Consider the following 8,402-nt stretch of genomic DNA (forward strand, 5'->3'; position numbering starts at 1 on the left):
ACAGAACGTCAATCCATGGCCTGTTGAATCCTTATGTTTACAGAACGTCAATACATGGCCAGTTGAATCCTAATGTTTACAGAACGCCAATACATGGCCAGCTAAATCCTTATGTTTACAGAACGCCAATACATGGCCAGTTGAACCCATATTTTTACAAAACGTCAACCCATGGTCAGTTGGAACTTTATGTTTAAAGAATGTCAATCCATTAACAGTTTTGTCCTTATGCTTACAGAACGCCAATACATGTTTTGTTTAACCCTTATATTTGCAGAACGCCAATCGTTGACCGTCAATACATGGCCAGTTCAACCCATATGTTTACAGCACGCCAATACATGGCCAGTTTAACCCTTATATTTGCAGAACGCCAATCGTTGGCCAGTTCAGCCCTTATGTTTACAGAACTCCAACACTTGGCCAGTTCAACCCTTATATTACAGAACGTCAATCCATGGCCTGTATAACCCTTATTTTTACAGAGCGTCAGTACATGGCCAGTTCAATCCTTATGTATACAGAACGTCAATACAGGGCTAGTTCAATTCTTATGTTTACAGAATGCCAATACATGGCCAGTTTAACCCTTATATTTGCAGAACGCCAATCGTTGACCGTCAATCCATGGCCAGTTCAATCCTTATGTATACAGAACGTCAATACATGGCAAGTTCAATCCTTTGAACGTCAATACATGGCAAGTTCAATCCTTTGAACGTCAATACATGGCAAGTTCAATCCTTTGAACGTCAATACATGGCCCGTTCAATCCTTATGTTTTCAGAACGTCAATCCATGGCCTGTTTTATCCTTATGTTTACAAATACATGGCCAGTTCACTCCTTATGTTTACAGAATGTCAATCGATGGCCAGTTTAACCGTTATGTTTACAGAACACCAATCCATGACCAGTTTAATCCTTATGTTTACAAATACATGGCCAGTTGAATCCTTCCAGTTCAACCCTTATGTTTACAATTTTTACAGAACGTCAATTCATGGCCAGTTCAACCCATATGTTTACAGCACGCCAATACATGGCCAACCCATCTTTTTCTACAAAATCAAAGTCAATACATGGCCAGTTGAGCCCTTATATTTATAGAACCTCAATCCATGGCCTGTTTTATCCTTATGTTTACAAATACATGGCCAGTTCAACCCGTATATTTACAGAACGTCAATTCATGGCCAGTTCAACCCTTATGGTTACAGAACGCCAATCGTTGACCGTCAATACATGGCCAGTTCAACCCGTATATTTACAGAACGTCAATTCATGGCCAGTTCAACCCATATGTTTACAGCACGCCAATACATGGCCAAATCAATCCTTATGTTTACAAATACATGGCCAGTTGAATTCTTATGTTTACAGAACATCAATACATGCCCAGTTTAATCCTTATGTTTACAAATACATGGCCAGTTGAACCCTTATATTTATAGTGGAACTTTATGTTTAAAGAATGTCAATCCATTAACAGTTTTGTCCTTATGCTTACAGAACGTGGCCAGTTGAACCCTTACATCTATACAATGCCAATCAATGGCCAGTTGGACCTTGTTTACAGAACGCCAACACTTGGCCAGTTCAACCCTAATGTTAACAGAACGCCAATACATAGCCAGTTCAACCCTTATATTTACAGCACGTCAATCAATGGCCTGTTTAATCCTTATGTTTACAGAAGGCCAATACATGGCCAGTTGAGCCCTTATATTTATAGAACCTCAATCCATGGCCTGTTTAATCCTTATGTTTACAAATACATGGCCAGTTGAACCCATATTTTTACAAAACCTCAGCCCATGGTCAGTTGGAACTTTATGTTTATAGAATGTCAATCCATTAACAGTTTTGTCCTTATGCTTACAGAACGTGGCCAGTTGAACCCTTACATCTATGTTTTGTTTAACCCTTATATTTTCACAACGCCAATCGTTGACCGTCAATACATGGCCAGTTTAACCCTTATATTTGCAGAACGCCAATCGTTGACCGTCAATCCATGGCCAGTTCAATCCTTATGTATACAGAACGTCAATACAGGGCTAGTTCAATTCTTATGCTTACAGAACGTGGCCAGTTGAACCCTTACATCTATGTTTTGTTTAACCCTTATATTTTCACAACGCCAATCGTTGACCGTCAATCCATGGCCAGTTCAATCCTTATGTATACAGAACGTCAATACAGGGCTAGTTCAATTCTTATGCTTACAGAACGTGGCCAGTTGAACCCTTATATTCACAGAACGTCAATACATGCCCAGTTTAATCCTTATGTTTACAGATGGCCTGTTTAATCCTTATGTTTACAAATACATGGCCAGTTCACTCCTTATGTTTACAGAATGCCAATACATGGCCAGTTTAACCCTTATATTTATAGTGGAACTTTATGTTTAAAGAATGTCAAGCCATTAACAGTTTTGTCCTTATGCTTACAGAACGTGGCCAGTTGAACCCTTACATCTATGTTTTGTTTAACCCTTATATTTGCAGAACGCCAATCGTTGGCCAGTTGAACAATTATGTTTACAGAACGCCACAACATGGTCAAATCAATCCTTATGTTTACAAATACATGGCCAGTTGAGCCCTTATATTTATAGAACCTCAATCCATGGCCTGTTTTATCCTTATGTTTACAAAACGCCAATACATGGCCAGGTCAACCCTTATGTTTACAATTTTTACAGAACGTCAATTCATGGCCAGTTCAACCCTTATATTTACAGACCCCCAATACATGCCCAGTTCAACCCTTATATTACAGAACGTCAATCCATGGCCTGTATAACCCTTATTTTTACAGAACGCCAATCCATGGCCAGTTGCCAGTTGAACCCTTATGTTAATAGCACGCCAATTCATGTGAAGTTGTGTCTTTATATTTACAGAACGTAAATACATGCCCAGTTCAACCCTTATATTACAGAACGTCAATCCATGGACTGTTTAACCCTTATTTGTACTACAGAACGCCAATACATAGCCAGTTCAACCCTTATATTACAGAACGTCAATCCAATACATGGCCAGCTCAACCCTTATGTTTACAATTTTTACAGAACGTCAATCCATGGCCTGTTTTATCCTTATGTTTACAAATACATGGCCAGTTCAACTTTATATTTACAGAACGTCAATACATGGCAAGTTCAATCCTTTGAACGTCAATACATGGCAAGTTCAATCCTTTGAACGTCAATACATGGCCCGTTCAATCCTTATGTTTACAGAACATCAAAACATGCCCAGTTCAATCCTTATGTTTACAGAACGTCAATACATGGCCAGTTTAACCCTTATATTTACAGAACGCCAATCGTTGACCAGTTCAACCCTTATGTTTACAGAATGTCAATCCATGGCCTGTTTAATCCTTATGTTTACTGTACGCCAATACATAGCCAGTTCAACCCTTATGTTTACAGAACGTCAATACATGGCAAGTTCAATCCTTTTGTTTACAGAACGCCAATACATGGCCAGTTCAATCCTTATGTTTACAGAACGCCAATCGTTGGCTAGTTCAACCCCTAGGTTTACAGAACGTCAATACATGGCCAGTTCAACCCTTATGTTTACAGAACGCCAACACTTGGCCAGTTCAACCCTAATGTTAACAGAACGCCAATACATGGCCAGTTCAATCCTTATGTTTACAGAACGTCAATACATGGCCAGTTCAACCCTTATGTTTACAGAACGCCAACACTTGGCCAGTTCAACCCTTATGTTTACAGAACGCCAATCCATGGCTATTTGAACCCTTTTGATAACTGAACGCCAATCCATGGCCAGTTGAACCCTTACATCTATACAATGCCAATCAATGGCCAGGTGGACCTTTATGTTAACAGAACGCCACAACATGGTCAGTTCAATCCTTATGTTTACAGAACGTCAATCCATGGCCTGTTTAATCCTTATGTTTACAGAACGTCAATACATGGCCAGTTCAACCCTTATGTTTACAGAACGCCAACACTTGGCCAGTTCAACCCTTATGTTTACAGAACGCCAATCCATGGCTATTTGAACCCTTTTGATAACTGAACGCCAATCCATGGCCAGTTGAATCCTTATGCTTACAGAACGTCAATCCATGGCCTGTTTAATCCTTATGATTACAAAACGCCAATACATGGCCAGTTCAACTTTATGTTTACAGAACGTCAATACATGGCCTGTTGTACCTTTATGTTTACAGAACGCCAATCCATTTCCTGTTTAACCCTTTTTTTACAGAACGCCAATCGTTGGCCAGTTGAACAATTATGTATACAGAACGCCAATACATGGCCAGTTGAACCCATATTTTTACAGAACGTCAACCCATGGTCAGTTGGAACTTTATGTTTATAGAATGTCAATCCATTAACAGTTTTGTCCTTATGCTTACAGAACGGTCATCCATGGCCAGTTGAACCCTTATATTTACAGACGGTCAATCAATGGCCTGTTTAACCCTTATTTTTACAGTACGTCAGTACATGGCCAGTTCAATCCTTATGTTTACAGAACGCCAACACTTGGCCAGTTCAACCCTTATGTTTACAGAACGCCAACACTTGGCCAGTTCATCCCTTATGTTTACAGAACGCCAATCCATGGGAAGTTGTGTCTTTATATTTACAGAACACAAATTCATGGCTATTTAGACCCTTTTGATAACAGAACGCCAATCCATGGCACTTGAACCCTTACATCTATACAATGCCAATCAATGGCCAGTTGGATCTTTATGTTTACAGAGCGCCAATACATGGCCAAATCAATCCTTATGTTTACAGAACGTCAATCCATGGCCTGTTTAACCCTTATTTTTAAAGAACGTCAATACATGGCCAGTTGAACCCTTATGTTAACAGCACGCCAATTCATGGGAAGTTGTGTCTTTATATTTACAGAACATAAATCCATTGCTATTTGAACCCTTTTGATAACAGAACGCCAATCCATGGCCAGTTGAACCCTTACATCTATACAATGCCAATCAATGGCCAGTTGGATCTTTATGTTTACAGAGCGCCAATACATGGCCAAATCAATCCTTATGTTTACAGAACGTCAATCCATGGCCTGTTTAACCCTTATTTTTACAGAACGTCAATACATGGCCAGTTCAACCCATATGTTTACAGAACGCCAATACATGGCCAGTTGTGTCCTTATGTTTATAGAACACCAATCCATTGCTTTTTGAACCCTTTTGATAACAGAACGCCAATTCATGGCCAGTTGAACCCTTATATTTATAGAACGCCAATCAATGGCCAGTTGGACCTTTATGTTTACAGAACGCCAATACATGGCCAAACCCTCTTTTTATACAAAATCAAAGGCCTTAGAAAAGCCTACAAAGCATTTATGCATACTAATGGTCAAATATCACAACCTTGATGTTTTTTTGTTTTAAGAATAATTTTTAAAGATTTTATTAGCTCTCCAATTCGGAGAATAAGGGGGCTGATTTAGTCACCCCGACGTCGGCGTCCCACCTTCTGAAGTTAAAGTTTTTGGGCAAGTTTTTCCCAGACAGTGTTGGATCATCACACTCGAGTGTAAGCAATGTGCTGGACCATATTTTAATATTTTAGGGGCCAAAAACAGCTTAATTGGACTTGGGCTTTTTTGGGGCAAGTTTTTTTTGTGAATGGTTGGATCACCACTATCAATATAGGCTGTTGCCTTTTTTAAGGTTGCAGTATATATATGTAGTGTAAGCAATGTTCTGAATTATATTTCCATTATTGTAGGGGCAAAAACTAGTAAGTTGGACTTGGTTAAAGTTTTTTGGGCAATTTTTTTGTGCAGTGTTGGATTGATCACCACCATCAATAAATTGTTGACTATTTCACGTTGGCTGGTCATCTCTTCTTACATGTTAAGGTACAGCAAAACCTTGTTATATTGCCATCATATGTTTTAAGAAATATTGGTCTTATAAATGGGTTTGGCAATACATTGATGGATATCTATAAGGAATTCTTAGGAAAAACATAATTCAGGGACCTGGAAATATGTTGGCGGTAAGTGAGTTGGCAAATTAAAGGATCGGCATTATATCAAGGTTTTACTGAACATTTGTTTCTATTGATATTTGCTATCTTACAACATATATCACCAATAAGTGAGCTATGCTTTTTTCCAACAGTTCTGGTTACTTTTGGTCCCTTTATCCTTGAAGTGGGTCAAGGTCAAGCATTTGAAAAAAATGGATTGCCCTTGATTCCATTATGCTATTGACAAGATATTTTAACGCTTGGTTATTGAGAAGAGTTTTAGAGGTTTAAAAAGTATTAACACAAGTCACCTTAATGGTCAAACTCTATATTTAACGAACTTAGAAACCCTTCATCCAAAAATGCTAATTGCCAAGTACAGTTGTGGGAACGCACAACGCACCAAAAATACCGTGCACACACCGTGCATACATCGTTCACACACCGTCCGCACATCGTCCAAACATGGTGCGCACAACTGTGCGATTTAACAATCGTTCGCCCCGTTATGCGCTTCTCTCCGCACATCTGTGCGATATGGTACAATTTGTTGATCAATATCACGGAATGGAAAAAATAAAGAATGCTCGTATGCAATAATGTACACTGAATATATCACTGTAATTTCTCATCACTATAATCAGAGACGTATACGGAGTATTAATTAAGATTATGTACAAGTTTACAATGCGTGTAATACAGTATACAGTGACCGTTAGACTGGCAAGAATTGGTTTGGCTCCTCGGTAACAGAACAGGTAAATAACTAGTTGATCATGAGTGACCGGAGTTTTACCTGGCATGTACTCGACACATAGAGCTGATATATGATACCGTATGACCGTTATGAAAACTCACCTGGACGTTTAAGTATAGGATAAATCTCGAGCAAACGTTGGTTAAGTGATTTGGAAGCACAGCCTGTCGAGGGCCGATAGGACCCCTAAACCTGGTATAGGTGGACAGTTGGATAACAGTGAATGGAGTTGTTTACCTGTGTTGTCCACACCTGTAAAATGCACTCACTGACACAAACACATACAACCCCAAGGCATTAGTAAACGCCGATGGTATCCAAATGCGATCCAAATGGTATTGATATGAGCTGAGGTGTTCCGAGTACAAAGGTACCTGTCAGATATTTCCAAGGTCATTTCGTGTACTGCTGCCAATATGTTCAGTTCAGCTGACGATGTTTTTATTATGCAATCGACATTTACTAGTAAACGACCAGAATCCGATAGAGAGGTTGTACGAAGCCGAGGTCCCGGAACAACTGATATGTGAAAAAAACGGACATTGTTCGGATGCGGTTCGCGCGTACAAACGCACCGGTGCGGAACAGGAGCAAGTAGCCTGCTCTGTTATACAAGGCACGAAACGTCTGGTCACAGTCAGGACACAGGTATCGGTGGCAACAGCAATTCGTGCATCAAAATCCGTAAAGGAGATGTGTTGGTGGAAATCCCTGTTTGAATATGTATTGTGAAGTACGTAAAGCGGATATGTTTGTGAAAACTGGAAACTTCGGCTAAGTGCATTGTACGTGTATATATTACAACGGCTGACTACCGTGTACCACCAGGTATTAAAGTTGGAATTACATTTACTATATTTCATATTTCTTTGTTATCGTTTTCTTTGTTTCTCTGTTTTTGTGTCTACAAACCCTATTCAACAGATGGGCATTCTGGGTACGTTTGATATGACCATGTGTGACCTGTTGGATAAGTGGTGATCCATTCATTAAATATCCAACCGCTAGCCGTTGGATAGTATGAATAGGTCACTACTTATCCAACAGTCAAGTTTCAAGTTTTATTCAAACTTTGGGCCAATGGCCCATCAGTAAACAAAACATTTTTTAAACAAATCATGGACAATGTACAGAGGATGAAAACAATCATATTCCATTATAATACCCTTAATTTGTTTCCCTCATATATGAATTTTCCTAGTATACACAATTCTTTAATATTATGGACACTCAATAACTGGACGACTTTAAACACAGATGTTTTTTTCCAAATAATAGCTTTTGATAAAACGAGATCTGAGATTTTTGAATTTAGAACAGACCAATAAAAAATGAAATTCGTCCTCTAATTCAGAGGGGGAGTTACACTGTTTACAATATCTACGTTCTCTAGGTATATTATTATACCTTCCAACTTCTATAGCTAAAGAATGGGTAGATGTACGTATTCGAGTTAAACAAATGCGATATTTCTTTGGTATATATTTTGTGAGGTAAAATTGTAATGTTTCTCCAAAATCTATTATATGTTTATACAATAAACATTTTGGAGAGTTTTCCACTGTGGCCCTTAGGAATTGTATGCCTTGATCAAAAATTCTTTGTTTTATCAATGGTAATAACA

General features: G+C 38.8%; 1 protein-coding gene across 1 annotated transcript in view; it reads right to left on the bottom strand.

Annotated features, from left to right (window-relative positions):
- The window catches only part of LOC110453984, a 77,797-nt gene extending 70,198 nt beyond the window's left edge, over positions 1-7,599 (bottom strand). Inside the window, exon 1 of the mRNA XM_021503250.1 lies at positions 6,880-7,599. The gene's annotated coding sequence lies outside the window, so the exon portion shown is untranslated. The remainder of the gene's footprint in view (positions 1-6,879) is intronic.
- Between the last annotated feature and the right edge of the window lie 803 nt (positions 7,600-8,402).

The sequence above is a fragment of the Mizuhopecten yessoensis genome, unplaced genomic scaffold (assembly GCF_002113885.1).
Source record: "Mizuhopecten yessoensis strain PY_sf001 unplaced genomic scaffold, ASM211388v2 scaffold7597, whole genome shotgun sequence".
Taxonomy (NCBI): domain Eukaryota; kingdom Metazoa; phylum Mollusca; class Bivalvia; order Pectinida; family Pectinidae; genus Mizuhopecten; species Mizuhopecten yessoensis.